General features: G+C 42.2%; 1 protein-coding gene and 1 long non-coding RNA gene across 7 annotated transcripts in view; both read left to right on the top strand.

Moving 5' to 3' along the window:
• GLIS3 (GLIS family zinc finger 3) overlaps positions 1–15,904 on the top strand; it is a 454,886-nt gene that overhangs the window by 104,670 nt on the left and 334,312 nt on the right. The gene's annotated exons all lie outside the window — the stretch shown is intronic.
• Positions 10,481–12,713, top strand: LOC113934807. Its single transcript, XR_003523799.1, has 3 exons — positions 10,481–10,545; positions 10,855–10,988; positions 12,634–12,713. It is a non-coding gene; the product is annotated as an uncharacterized LOC113934807 (long non-coding RNA).

The raw sequence follows: 15,904 nt of genomic DNA, 5'->3' as shown, positions 1-15,904 counted from the left end.
GATATGGAAACAACCCAATTGTTCATCCACAGTTGAATGGCTAAAGAAGATTCAGCATATATATACACAATGGGATGCTACACAGCCCTAAGAAAGAATGAGATCTTGCCATTTGTAGCAGTATGGATGGGAGTATTATGCTAAGTGAGGTTAAGCCAGACAGGGAAAGACAAAATACCATATGATTTCACTTATATGTGGAATCTAAAAAACAAATGAACAAATGAAAGAAAAATAGAAATAGACTCAAATACAAAGAATAAACTAGAAGTAAGGCTTTTTAGAGAATGCTTGACTTCAATGAATTTGGGAATAGAAATGAAAACACTGGTGATTTATTTTTTATTTTTTTGCATAAGCCTATCAAATTGGCAAAGAAGATAACACTCAGTGGATAAGCAGAATACGTTGAGTTTGGAGTTCTCATCGTGTGCTTTGGGGGCCATATTTATGTAGAAAGCTTGCAAAATATTTAAGATACATTCACCCTATCAACTGGTAAACTCTGGTATAGCCTAGCAGATGTTTACAAGCCACATCTTTTCTGACCAGTTCGTGTGTGCTTGCTGACTAGGGGGTGTTCATGCTGTCGAGGATTAAATGTATTGCCTCTCATTCCTTCATATAGCCTAACGATCCTTCTTCCAGAAATTGATGCTAAGAAAACAATTTGAAATACAGGAAAACAAATGCGAATAGAAATGTTTTTTTTGCAGTATTTGTTTTAGTGAAAAATCATCTCTACCTTAAATGCACAACAGTAAAGGAAAAGTTAAGCAAACTGGTAATGTCTGTATGGTGAAATATTAAAATTAAGTATACAAATAGTTTTTTGAGAAGTGTTAAAACCATTTTAATATACATTAAGTGAATAGAACTTCATATAAGGTGTAGGCTGGAATGCTTTCAAAATATGAATGGATACATGGGACACCTAGGTGGCTCAGTCAGTTGAGCGTCCGACTCTTGGTTTTGGCTCAGGTCATGATCTCAGGGTAATGGGATGGAGCCCCGCATCAGGCTCCACACTCAGTGCGGAGTCTGCTTGAGACTCTCTCTCCCTCTCCCTCTGCCCCTCTGCCCCACACTTGCTCAGTCTCTCTCTCTCAAATAAATCTTTAAAAAATATGAATAGGTATAGAGAAATCTAGAGAGAATAACCTAAAATGCTATGATTGTCTCTGGGCAGTGAGATTATGAGTAATTGTTAATTTCTTCTTTGACTTTTAAAATATTTCCCCAGTTTTCCACATTGTGTATATGTTACTTTCTTAAAAGGGAGAATGAATTTTTTCTCTTTTTGACCACTGAAGGTGCCACCCAAATCCAGGTCCTGGGTTATTTTCTGATATAACCCAGGCATGATGAAAGGGCCAGAGTCTGCCTTCCACTGCCCTGTTTTGCTTCTGTGAACAGAGAGATTTCTACACATCATTTGGGGTTCAGCACACTCCTAGTTGTCTACTGGCAACAATTGCTCCCTGAGTCTTCCAAGTTAGCATCAAGGAACTCTGGCTTTATGTTAGGGAGGGCATAATGGCAGTGTTGGGCCTCAAAGAGGATGATACATCAACGTAAGGACACTTTCTTCTAGCTCACAAAAAGGAGAAGCCCTGGGTTTCAGCCCTGGCTACCTCATTTCCTATCTGTGCAACTGACCAAGTTTGGAAACTCTGAGCATCAGTTTTTTTCATCTGCCAAATGAGAATGATGATACCTCCTTTATGGTGTTATTAAAGCAAGAGAAGACAGGTAACGTGGATAACATAATGCATGAGGTGGATGTGAAAGACACCTTCAATCTGTGTTTGTTACATTGCTTCGCTTCCTCTGGGCCTCCTCCCTTTATTGTGGGAGTTGTTTAGGGGGGAAGGTACTTGGGCTTTGACCATGTACAGTGGAGACTTGGGTAGATATAATCCTGAGTCAGAAGGGTAGTCCTAGATGAGTAGATCCTTCTGGCGATTCAGGAGAACAACAAACGGTGATTGCTGTTTTTCAGGGGCTGTGGACTGCTATGGTTAAGCACTTTGTGTATGTTTATATGTGTGTCTCGGGGGATATATAAAAATCACAGTCATTTGTCTTCAGTAGCTGGAGGTCCAACTCGTTATTATGTTATTTGTGACTTGGAGAAGGCGCCCAGCACGAAGTAAGTTTCAGAGCTGCTGAGGAACCATTTCTTCTGCGTCTCCTCACTCCACTGCCCAGTGCCCTAAATCTGTCTCCCTCTTTGCCCTTCTAGAAGACTGCTATCAAATGCTCATCCTCCGTGTTGGAAAGAGTAACACCATTAACAGGTTTTGATGTTCCCTTTCTTCGGTGCATTTGCCTTTAATTAGAAGGCTTGTAGCTAAGAATTTGGGTCCTGATGGAGGAATTCTGAGGTCCAGTTAGCAGGAGAGGATTTGGACATAGGGAGACCATCTAGAAAGGCCTTGAAATAACTTCTGAGGAAGCCTCCTGTTTGGACTATTGACTTTTTAAAAGAAGGAAGAGATGCTGGTCTCAGAAGCCCCGGGTGCTTAGGGACGGCCATCACTTTTGGTGGGTGTTCTCTGGCTCTCATTCTTTTGTGCCTTTGGCCTGAGTTATCTCACTTCTCCAAACATCACTGGCCATATTTGCTGGGAAGATGGTCAGGTAGAGATCCTTGCAGACCTGCGGGCTCATGTTGGAAGAACCTAATACAAAGTCAGGTCAGATGCCAATGTGTAAATAGGATGCAAATGATTCATTAAATAATCAAAAATGGAATCAGTGTTTACTGCCTCCTGGAACCTAGCCTGGGAACCTGGACAAGAGATTGGCACATGCATCTACGATGAAGGAATCACAACACAGGATTTAAATGGCATTAATTGCAAAGGAACAATTAATTTAAAGGGAGCTTAATTCACAGTTTACAGACTTAGCATCTGCTTGTTTAGCATATGCATTAAAAGGAAACTAGTGGCAGATTTATAAAAATGTCAGATAATTTATGATATGAGTACTAATCTCTTTTTGCATAATCCAGTTCCCTTTTTCTTCTCTTGATCCTCACTGAGGTATTGTTTCAGAACAGAATGTGGGGGCGCCTGGGTGGCTCAGATGGTTAAGCGTCTGCCTTCGGCTCAGGTCATGATCCCAGGGTCCTGGGATCGAGTCCCGCATCAGGCTCCCTGCTCCTTGGGAGCCTGCTTCTCCCTCTGCTTCTCTCTCTCTCTCTGTCTCTCATGAATAAATAAAATCTTTAAAAAAAAAAAAAAAAAAAAGAACAGAATGTGTACTTAGACCCTATGTCTTTTAGGAATTAAATATTCTAAGTTGAAAGAATTTATATATATTTTTTGGCATGCCATTTTATCATCAGAATTTCTGGAACTCATTTTTTAAAAATTTAAATCAGTGAATTGAAAATTTTCTATTTGTGTATTTTCCTTAGGATGTCCAAGCAATATATTTGAGCTGAGGTTCCATGGGTTGTGTTTTCTAAGTAGATGCAAGATGGGAGGGCTGTTTCATTTCCTGATAACAAGAACTCAAATGCTTCTTATTGTAATATGAAGAAATTCACATGTTATTCCTTTATAGTTTGCATGTTTGTATCTACCTTTATTTTACAGGGACCAACTATTATTTAATTGATTTTTCTTCTAGAGATGTCCTTGCTCCAAAAGTTTTTCATGGTCTTACCTACTTAAGTAAAATTTCCTGCAGAGGTCCAAATATATCAAAATATGAGGGTTATAACTGAGATAGAGATGTGGAAATTTAAGTTTTTTTTTTAATTTACAGGCGTGTTTAGGTTATTTTTCTATATGAAAATGTGTGTGTGTGTCTGTGTGTCTGTGTTTTAACTGGGTGCTCAGACTAAGATTTCTGTCTCTTGCTAAAGGCTTAAGCACATAATTCATTTGAAATAAGGATCTTCCAGTATTTCCAATGATGAATTTTGGGTATAGAATTTTTCAGTAACATTTATTGAAAATCTCACCCTTCAGGAATCAATCCTTGTGTTAAAACTATATAGCTCCTAAATATAGTGATATACTTGCCTGTAATTAGAATATCATGAGCATATGAAAGACTTTATTTATTTTGAATTTTACCACCTCTTTTCAAAAAGAATTTGAAGCTATTTACGAAAAGAAAAGAAGACCTATCTGGCGTGATTAATAAACAAGAACAGTTAGGGGCACATTGGTGGGGGGTGAGAATACAGGTGGTCAAATAGGAGGCAACAGCGCTGAGTGAGGTGTGAGCAGAATTGCTGAGGGCATTCAGGATTTTGTATTCCATGAGCCCTTCCTGGAATTTCACCACATGAAAGCGATACTTGGTTTTCCGATTCTGTTGTGGGTGATTTCTTCAGTGACACTGGTTTGCCGCTCCCACCTCCCATCCTTTGCCAGACTTGAAGATAAGGTAAAAACTAGGCAGTGAGTTCTTGATGATATGTAGACAGGTTTAGGTTGGAGGTGAAGAAGGGAGAGTCCATGGCAGAATGTGGCCTGTAGCAGCTATGTTTTGTTAATTCCACGTGGTGTTAAGAAAAAAATAACAGAGGTAACATTTAGAAGTGAGAGGGTTGCATATCAAAATTCAGACCTTCGGCTTCTCGCGGGAAGCTGAAAGAGCAACCAGCCATATCCAGCCCTCCCTCTCTTCTACATGAAGGCAACCGGCCCCTGTGCTCCAGATGGATTCGTGCTCCTCTCCTCTGCCTGGCCTGGGTGGGCATTTGGGAGTAAGACCCCTGACTCAGACAGCCCTGCTTGCAGAGAGCTCGCAGTCTTTCTGACAGTGAGTGGCGGTAAGTATTGCATAGTCTGAGCATGTTGCCCAGAGACTTTTGTAGAGTTTGCCTTGTTAGAGACGTCCCTCACCCATGCCTGTGCAGAGCACACACAGTGCCCTTTGTGCCATAATTCATCTCAGACGACACTTCCTCATTCACTCTTCATTCACTCATTCACTCCTTCATTTATCATTTATTACAAAAGCTTTTCTATCAAGTACACTACCGAAACTCAGGTCCAGAGAGTGCTGTCTATCATTGATGTTTTAGAAAATGCTTTAGAAATACTGTACGACAGGATTTGGGATAATCTTAGATGCATAGAATCCGCTCTGAATTTTCAGTGGAAGAAACTGCTTGTGTCGGTTTTTTGATATGGGCACCTGATGACCTCAGTGGACTAGAAGATCCTACACTCCTGTCAGCACCCAGCTTACTCTTAGGGATGGAAGAGCAAAGAGTCTGTAGATACTGAGGGTTGGAGCTGAGCCATACTCCAGAGAAGAAAGCTCATCAATATAGTAAGAAAGACAGATGCAAATACAAGACTTTTTAAGTAAATAAGAAAATTATGTGGATTTATTCCAAGCCTGAATGTGATTCATTTGGGGGACGCGTGTTTTTTTTTTTTTTTTTTCCCTCAGATCCTAGCATTTGGAAGCAGAGCTAAACTTCACTTTTCACAAACCCTTAAATACAAGGTACCTGGTATAAAGGAGATGTTTTACAAAAAAGAGATGTCCAGCAAACCTATTAATTGTTGGAATTAACAACATTCACAAAAACTCTTCTGGTCATTATTATCTCAAATACAAGCAAAATACATGGATTTCTCAACCTTTGGTTGTAGTTTCTTTTTAAATGACTTTTAAATTTTTATTCCTTGGGAGCCAGCCCTCTTTAGCCAGTGGGCACTGGGGCGTTTGTTGTGTGTGTGGTACTATAGTTCTCTTTCCACCCATCAAAAACCTGCAAAGTCCAGACACTGGAGACCCAATTTTAAGCTTAATCTACATTAAAAGACAAGGAGTTTAAACCATCTTAGGCAGATTCCTTCCATACGACTGCTTTTGTCATAAAACTCTGTATCATGTGATAACTTATCAGTCCATTAAAGGTCACACTGGATGATGTAAGCAGTTCTCCTCTCAGCTAAAGATGAATTCTTTAAAGAGTTCAACCAGCAAGAATCTTTCCTTATCCCAAGTTTTGAAGTCTGCATCTGATTTTCAAATTAAGTGAATGAGGTTTATTCCATCTATTTGCCTGCCTGCCTTCCTTCCTTCCTGCCTGCCTGCCTTCCTACCTTCCTTCCTTCCTTCCTTTCTCACTAAAAATGGAAGCCTAAAGAGAGAGTTTATCATTTCTTTTAGGGTAAAGAACAGGATGGGAAAGGTTAAATTGTAATCTAGTCTTTCTCTAAGCAGCTTCTATGGGATCATTATTACGTGCTTGGGTATAACACATTTCATTTTTGAAGGCTTAAGTTATGCCCCAGACTCTCTTTTAGTGAATAAAATAAAAAAAAAACCACAAAAAACTTTTATCGCCCTACTGTATGGGTGAATATTGTACTTATATGTATATTGTCATGTCCATCCCTGCAGAACTGAATTTAATAAATATCCCTTCCATGATGGAAAATCATAGCATTTGAGGACTGAGTACCTGCTAGTCTAAATGTGACTTACAGGTGATTCTAGTAAAAGTGCATTCACCATGCCCATGGGGGCTGATAAATCTCATCCTTAGATAGAAACTCGATCCCTCTCATATGACTCCCTTTGTGTGGTCTGTATGTGCTAAGTATCATGAGCACAGTTCTAGGTACTTGATTTCTTTTTTTTTTTTTTTAATGATTTTTATTCATTTGACAGAGAGAGCACAAGCAGAGGGAGAGACAGGGAGAAGCAGGCTCCCTGCTGAGCAAGGAGCCTGATGTGGGACTTGATCCCAGGACCCTGGGATCATGACCTGGGCCGAAGGCAGCCACTTAACCGATGAGCCCCCAGGCGCCCCTAGGTTCTTGATTTCTTAAATAAATAGTTGTTAACCAATTCATTTTTCTATCTCATTGTGTTCCCTGCCTCTGTGTGTGATCCCAGTTAGAAGTTCATGGAAGTTTTTTACTTAGTATTTATAGCGGAAGCCTTTGGAATGCTCCTGCTCCTGTGAATTTAGGTAGCTGCTTCTAAAACACACACCCTGAACATAGGCATGTTGGACAGAACGTGGGTACCTTTCTAAAGACTGCAGAGTGGGGAAAGGACTTCCATTATACATTCTAGTCCTGAATGAGACTTGCCTACTCTGGGTTGAGAGCAATGTGTTAACTCTACCCAATGCTGTTGGGATTGCTTGGGATGTGCTATGTTTAATACATAGCACATTTATGTGTTTCACATTCAAAGGTTTGGAGGACAATCACAACAGAGTACATGTTAATTGCTTGGGATGTTGTATTGGGCGTGTGCTAGGAGAACGAGATCGGTGCATGCTCCTGGATAACTATCTCAGAGACTTTGATTCACTGTTCATGGCAGAGTGGGCTGTAGGCTTCCTGTCAGGCCAGTCAGGTACTCTAACACCAGCTCCCATGCCTAAGTTGGATCCAAAAAGTAGTTAAAGTGGCATTTTGTGAATATTTACTGATTGCCTATTATATAGCCAGCACTTATATTAAGTTTTATTTTTTATTTTATTTTTTAAGATTTTATTTATTTATTTGAGAGGGAGAGCGTGCACAAGCAGGGGGAGGGGCAGAGGGAGAGGGAAAAGCAGACTCCCTATTGAGCAGGGAGCCTGACACTGGGCTCAATCCCAGGATCCTGAGATCATGACTTGAGCCAAAATCAGATGCTTAACTGACTGAGACACCCAGGCACCCCAAATTTTATTTTTATTTATTTTTTTAGAGATCGAGAGAGAGAGCAAATGCACATGAGAGGGGTGGGGATAGGGGCAGAGGGAGAGGGAGAGGAAGAGACTCTTAAGCAGGCTCACGTCCAGTGTGGAGCCCAACGTGGGGCTCAGTCTCACGACCTATGATCTGAGCTGAGATCAGGAGTTAGACACTTAACCGACTGAGCCACCCAGGTGCCCCTATTTTAAGTTTTATTTTGATATAATTTCCAACAGAACAAAGATTTCAAGAACAGTATAAAGAACTCCTTTGTACTCTTTACTTGGATTTTCCAGACGTTAACTTTTCTCTAATCCCTCTCTCTCTTTTTTTCTGAACCATTTAGAGTAAGTTGCAGACATGGCACTTAATCTTTAGTGTATAGTTCCTAAAAACAAGAAAGTTCTCTATGTAACCACAGAACAGTATCAAAATCAGAAAATTAATACTGATACATACTGTTATCTAATATATAGACCTTAGTGATTTCACCAAATGTCCCAGGGTCCATTGGAGCAAAGGAAGATCCTGGATCACATGTAAGTGGGAGCTGTGAGACTAGCAGCCAAACCTTTCAGCTCATTCTCTTTGGTACTTTTTGCCTCTCTACACTAAGCAACATCTTTAGACCTTACTTCTGACAACATCATGGAGTTATCTCCAAAGCTTTGGTAAACTCAGGACTTTCAAAGCTGTTTTAGTTACTTCCAGAACCTGGGGCATGTAATGCTGTTTTTTTTTTTTTTGAAGATCAGTGAATGCAAAGTAGAGTGTTTGATGTCATTCTTCATGCTTTCCTTGTGTAGGCCAAGCAGTAGAAACCTCATTTATGAGATTAAAGTCCAGAGAACTGCCAGTAGACAATGTCGACAGCAGCAGAACCTTGGCCAAGAATTAACTAAGGGTTAGAGATGCCTGGACTGTGGAGGTCGGACAGTCTGCTCTCTCCATCTTCCTCATCAAAGATGGTGATGATGATCTTTGAGTCCGGGGGAAAAATATCCGAGATTTAGTTTAAATAGCTCATCACTTATAAATTAAATATTTTCCTACCTGGCTACTGTGATTTTCATTAACCAGATCTTCTGCTTACTTACCAGTTAGAGAATCTGTATTAAACATAGCACTGTTTCAGTGATTAGGCCTAGCCTGGGACAAAGACTTAGGTCGATTTCCATGGAGTTCCTTGTTTAATTTACCACAAGACATCCCAACATGGCCTCCAGCATTGAAGAGAACATAGTAGAGCAGAATATTCAGCTGGAAAAGAATTTGACACTATTCAAAGGTTTGGAGGACAATCACAATACCCATAAAACCAGAAAGTGATACATAAATCTTTTTTAAAGTAAAAATGTTGGCTTATTTCTCAAAATGTTTCTATTACTTAATAGTGGGAGTATCAGAGCCTTTGTTTAGCACATAATGTTCATGGTAATTTGGTAGACATGAACTAAAGATCCTTTAAACAACTTGCTTTTATCACAATTTAATTTTACTCCTCTATTCAGGCGTAGTGACATTCATTTAGTGACTTTGTTGTGGGAACATTTCTTTGCATATAATATACAGAACTGTTCAAATAGAGTCTGTTTTGGATCATTCATTATTCATTTCTTTGGGCTTCCTTGGATGGAAAAATAGAGTCCAATGAACAGCTTCAAATAAAAAGTATCTGAAAGACCTGACATATATATATAAAATTGGGGGAAAAAAGCCCTTCATTTTTGGATATACTTTAGAGAGTCATTTACAACAGAGAGCTAGTCTGAAGCTTTGGCAAGCAAGAGAGGAGACAGAGCAGGAGAGAAGAGAAAGACAACAGTTGGTCTGACTTGCTTGCTGTAAGTTGGAACCCTTGTTATCAAGAAGGGAAGGAAAGAATGCCTCTGACCAGGCCAGTTATGATATTTCTACCCGATAGGAACAGCTCTCAGGAGCCCAGTGAGCTCCTCCCATGGTTCTGCACTTCCTCGCTGCGGGCCGTTGAGATCGTGTGTTCTCATCAGTGCCCTTGGAGATCCTGACCACGCTCGGTCAGTGGAGAGGAGCAGCTAGACCAAGGGTGGTATCTCGAAAGAAACACTTTGAAAGCAACCTAGGATTTAAAGAAGAGCATGCAGTAGCCACAAGTGTGGGGATATATATCTGCCAGTCTGTCTGTTAGAAAAGAAGTGTTTTTGTTGGGGTTGGAGAGAAGCATTTCAAGGTCAGGTCATGCAGTAAGAGGCACATGAATACACCAGGGGGGCTGGATAATCCCAAATCCAAATGCTCGTGCTGCCACATTTACGAGCGATGTGACCCTCTTGGATACACTTCTTAATCTCTCTGATCCTCACTTTGTGCACCAGGAAAATCTTACACTCATTCTGCAAGTGTACATTGGGCACCTACTGTGTACCAGCACTCCATCGAGCACTGAGGATTCATGGATGTGTGTGATGCCCTTCTCCTTGGGGAGCTCAGAACCTCTAAGACCCACAGAGTGGTGAGGCTTATGTGGGAACATGTGACATCACATGGCAGGATTTCTGGCACATAGTAGAGAGCTCATATGTTTTCTTTTCCTGGTTGTCTTCTCAGCTTTCCTTGAAAATGGGGAAATCCAAGCTTTCCCAAGAATTTAGCAACTGTAGTCAGTCATTCCTATTACATCCCCCACAAAATCTCTTAAAAGACCATGTCATAATTTGGATTTTGACCAGTTAGTGGCATACTTCTATGGAATCGGTGCTGAACTGAGTCAGCAAACAGGAGCTCCTAGCCCAGCCTCGTGTCCCTGACCGTTCGCACCTCTGCAAGTCTCTGCACCTTGGCAGTCATTTCTGTCCCTTGTAGAAGGAGGCTTGTGGCCTAGGTAGGCCTGCTCTTTATCCCGTGGGGCCTGGTGGTAATTGAGCTCACTTCCAATTGTGCATTTGGGTCCATGTGAGGTGTGCAGTGCCTTTCTTATGTCCACCTTGTCCTCCGCATCCTCAGAGCTCTGTTGGTTTGGTTTCAACTTCGATTCAGTTGATTTTCTCCTTTTCCTTCCTCTCAGCTCTGGTTTTGGGGCAAACGGGGAAATGAGGAGGAGGGCCGTCTCCACACCTTACCATCCCCTGTAGCTGAACTGCAGGTGACTCTTGGTTCTGGTTCTTGTTAAGACCCCTGGTGTCTTCACCAGGGTCACTGCTCTGAGGGTAGCTGTTGAGCCTCAGGGAACCATGGTGAGGACTGGGAGGGGCCTGAGGAGCCCTTTTGCATGTGTAAAACGGAAGCTCTGGAAGGGGAAGGAACCTTCCCTAGGATGAGCAGCAGGTGAGTGGTCAGCCCAGAACTGGAACTCTGTCTCCGGTGTGGCGTTCTTTCACTCTGTCGCTACTGGTCTGTGTCCACGTCACCTCTCAGCCACCAAACACCACGCACCTCCTTTCTGCAAAGGATCAGCTGGTGGCCCCCATCTTCCTCAGCCTGTGGCCTCTCTTTGCCTTATGGAGTCCCCCTTCCCCCCGCCATGTCTCCTGTGCTGAGACTTTCCTTTCCACCCTTCAGTGTATTCTGAGCAGTTCCAAGGAAGGATCTGAGATGCTCTTATCACCCATCACCTTATGTATCTATTCCTGTTGCTTCTTAATAAATATTAATCATGGTTATCAGTTTTTTAATACGTCAGATGAGCAAGACACTGTGTCGAGGACTTTCGCATCACAACAACTATGTGATGTACTGTTTTCACTGTTTTCCAGTGGAGAGAAATTCTGTGCTTTGGGGTTCCAAGTCCTGTAAGCAGTGCTTCCACAATTTGAAGCCAAGTGGTCTCATTCGAGAGTCTGTGCCTTTAAATACTGTGGCATATTCCCCTCCCAACCTGCTCCCTCCTGTTCACCCCACCCCACGCCAAACCCCCTTTCTCTTCTTCTTCTTCAAATTTCTTTTTGCCTACACCCCTGAACAGAAGACTCTCAGAGCTCCGTCCCTGTTCTTACCCTGTCTCCCCTGGATATGTGACCCTTGAGCAATCCCATCTGCTTTGAGAACTCCATACTTACTGATCCCCCCCGAGCCTGGTTCTAGCCCTATTTCCGGACGCTCCCTTCCACTGCGTCTCTAGATCTACCTGGATGCCTGCACAGGCACCTCACATGCAACTTATTCCAAACCACGGGTCCCCTCGTGTGACTGGAGTGATTGCCTTTCAGGCATTAGCCTGGAGGGGGAGATGTTTTGAAGGCCTTCCAGGTTCTGCTGCACAAAACTCTAGGGTAGCTCCATGTCACAATGTGGGTCCATTGTTACAAAATGTTTTTGATAAACATTTACCTATGAGCAAGTAAATTAGAAAACCTTTTTCTCCTATGGAAAATAATGTGGTTTTAAGAAGCCTAGGATGAGACATATACACACACACACACACACACACACACACACACACACACACACACACACACACACACCTATGCCTTGGATATTCAAGTAGGTGTTTCTATCAAAAGGAACTCTGCAGGGGTGATGTTGGAAATGGCTTTGTCACCATGTTGGAGGGCCCCTCCAGCTTCCCTTACCCTTCGTCCATAGAACTTCTCACAGTGTGGATGAAACACAGCCTATGGGGAACCCGCGAGTTCCAGTAACCCAGTGTATCAAGCCGTAGCGTGACGCTTTGAAAGGGAAACGAGGAACAAAATTTAGAATTAATTTGTCTTCACTCCCCTTCTCCTAGCATCCAGCTGCTCTGCTATCTTTGGTTTAAGCAATGCTATTTTTGCCAAGATTAAGCATCTTTTTATTTCCTTTAGGTCTGCTCTGTGCCTCGCTTGGGAGTGTTCGTTTAGGTTTTACTCCCTTCCTTCCTGATCCATGAATTTTTGTTCTCAAATAGAACCTCTCAACTAACACAGTATCTTTTGCTTCCCAATATTGTTTGTTCCATGCTTATAGGATGTTCTTTGCCATCTAATTTTAGATCCAACATAATGCCCTCCAAGCAGCCTCTCCTTTAGAGGGATGAAAGCCATGGTTAAGATGTCACTTCCCATAAATCAGGTTTGGTGACGATGAAGGCAGCTGTGGGGGAGGGGGGCAGGAACCCACAAAGTCTAACCCTTTCAAAGTCGACTTAATCCTCCCTCTCACCCCTCCCTCTTCAGGCTACACTTTGGAGGGTGGATAGACCTCTTTAACAAGAAAGAATGAGCTTTTGCATTGTTTGCCTTTGTCACAGCAACAAAAGCCCTGGAAAATTCCAATTAATTAGCAAGCCTTGGGCTAATGAAAGAATAAAACTGAAAGAGAAACGCTCTAAGCTTTTGGAGAGGTATACGCATGTGAAGACAATGCTGATTTCAAATATTTGGGGCTGTTTGTATAATTTTCCCAGGGTTTGCCTTCCTGAGGCTCAAAGAGATAAGACCAGAGAGAGAGGAGAGCAAGGATTTGTCGGAGTCAGGATGTAATAACACTGTTGGCTTGTCAGGACTCTAAACGACCCACCGTCGTTTGAAGAAGGCAGTTAAATGTGGACTCACACAGTCAGGGAAATTAAAACCAGGATATAGACCCCTTCCACATTTTGTGTTTAGAGGAAAACAGGGCAATCGGATCAGCATACAGTAGATTATGAAATACGATTGAAGTTAATTATTAGGAAGGGCCAGGAAATCACTGTACCATTGTGTCCTTGAATGAAGACTTGCAACCAGTGTGGCTGCTGGAAATGTATGGTGATGGAAACACTGCAGTCGCTCATTTGTAGCTTTTTATTAGATGGTGGTGATGACCATAGTAACACAATAATAAGAATTGTGTAGTGATAAAACCACAACAGAGCTGCTCCCTACAACTAACCTGTACTAAGCATTTACTGAACACTCGGCACTATTCTAAGCCCATTTACTCCTCTCAACAGTCCCATTAGATACTGGATACGATGTAACTCATGTCTTCATTACCTCCATTTTACACTTCAGAATATTGAGGTTAGGACAGGAAGTGGCTGGCCACATATCTAAGTGAAAGCCAAGATCTGAATCCATGCAGTCTCATTCTGGTGTCCATACTCCAAACCACCACGCCGACCAGTCTGTGAAATATGGCCTTACCGCATAGACTACGGCCTGCTGCCAGAGAGGCTAGACTGGGGGCCAGGAGTCTGAGGCTCTCTTCCCAGTGTGGTCCCTACTTATTCCCGTGATCTTGGAGAAGTCATTCAGTTATCATTTCTGGTCTTCAGTGTGTTCATCTATAAAATGAAATTATGGTACTCGGTGATGTCTAAGCTGTCTTCTGGTTCAATATTTTATGGATTAAGAAAATGACATGATTCAAATATAGGGTAAATGGAATGGTTGTTTCTGAAGGGGGTGTGTGTGCATGCGCACACATGTTCCCACTCAGATGTAAAAAATGAGGCATCCGCTTTGGACTCAGACAGGTCTGTGTTCAGATCCTAACTCTCCTGTATGACTTGGCCGATTGCTTTATGTCTGTGAACTTTAGTTTCTTCCCTTCTCTGATGGAGGCGATGATATAATGTGTCCAGAGTAGCAAGCGTCATGTCTGAGCATCACTGGCATTTCTCCTGTTTGTCCCCATGTAGCTGGTGTGAGAGGTGGGTAGAAGAAGCCCCCCGCTCCCCTTAGGGAGCTGGGTCCAGAGAAGAGGCTGGTTCAGCCAGAAGGGATATTTTCCTGAAGAGATGCTTGGTAGGCTTGTGTGTGATGATCTGTTGGTAATTGACTTTAGGGTGAGAACGCCTCATTCCTGAAACCACGAAGCTGCCGGCATTTTTCCTGGTGGACTTCTTCATTGAATTGTATCACTTTGCTTTCTTCCTGAGTAATTATTTTGTTTATAATGTTCTTCAGATACCAATGTCCTTCATACTCCGTGGGACAAGTAGTAATTGAGAGGATGCTGGCTTAGCAATTGAATAGTGTCCCCCCTCCCCCCAAAAAAAATCATGTCTCCCTAGAATCCCAGAATGTCACCTGATTTGGAAATAGGGTTTTGTAGATGTAATCAAGTTTAACGGTGTGGCCACACTGGATTAGGGCAGGGCCTAATTTGGACGCATTGAACACAGAAGACACACAGGGAGGACACCAAGTGATGACAGAAGCAGAGATTGTAGTGATATGTCTGCAAGCCAAGGAATGCCAGGGATTGCTGGAAACCACCAGAAGCTGGAAAGAGGCAGGGAGAGATCTTCCCCGGGCACCTTCAAAGAGAGCACGGCTCTTCCAGCACCTTCTAGTCAGAACTGTGAAAGAATACATTTCCATTGTTTAAAGCCACCCAGTCTGTGGTACTTCTCTTGTGGCAGCCCTGGGAAACTGATGCAGCAAGAAAGGCACCTGGTTCCAAACCGTCACAATCAGGGCCAGACTAGAGGGAGACAGACAGGTACTGACTAAGGGGGAAAGAAAACACAATGAGCCCATAAGGGGTGTTTGGAAGCCATGTATTGCCATCAAGGTTCCTCTGCCCAGAGTAAGTAAACCTCTTTTTACTCTTAGGATCCAGGTCAGAGCAGATGTCACGGAAGTGACAAAACAAAAAATATGACCAAAAAATAAGATTTTTAAATAGGCCAGTGTTTTTAAAAATATGGGTTTCAATATGGTTTCAAAAAACAAGCATACTCTGTGAAATTGTGCAAGACTGTTGAATCACAGATGTGTACCTCTGAAGCAAATAATACATTATATGTTAAAAAAAAAAAGAAGATAGCAGGAGGGGAAGAATGAAGCGGCGGGGGGGGATTGGAGAGGGAGACGAACCATGAAAGACTATGGACTCTGAAAAACAAACTGAGGGTTCTAGAGCGGAGGGGGTGGGGGGATGTGTTAGCCTGCTGATGGGTATTAAAGGGGGCACGTTCTGCATGGAGCACTGGGTGTTATACGCAAACGATGAATCATGGAACACTACATCAAAAACTAATGATGCAATGTATGGTGATTAACATAATAAAGAAAAAACCCAGCATATTTTAGACTCCGATGATTACCCATGGAGATTCTGAAGTGTAGTCCACACAGTGACTATTAGGAGAAGTGCCACTATGTGCTTTACCAGTTGATTTGAGTGTTTTTTGAAGTCGCATACATGCTTCCAGAAGTTGAAGAAGGGTCAGTATGTCTGAAACACTAACTTGGCTGTAGAATAGATTGGAAAGTACAGAGTTCCTTAGAATTAGATTATCATTTAATAATTGGTAATTTGGGAATAAATCT

Source organism: Zalophus californianus, chromosome 13 (genome assembly GCF_009762305.2).
Source record: "Zalophus californianus isolate mZalCal1 chromosome 13, mZalCal1.pri.v2, whole genome shotgun sequence".
Lineage (NCBI taxonomy): Eukaryota > Metazoa > Chordata > Mammalia > Carnivora > Otariidae > Zalophus > Zalophus californianus.
The sequence above is the reverse complement of the archived record's forward strand: the minus strand, read 5'-3'. Positions and strand labels throughout refer to the sequence as shown.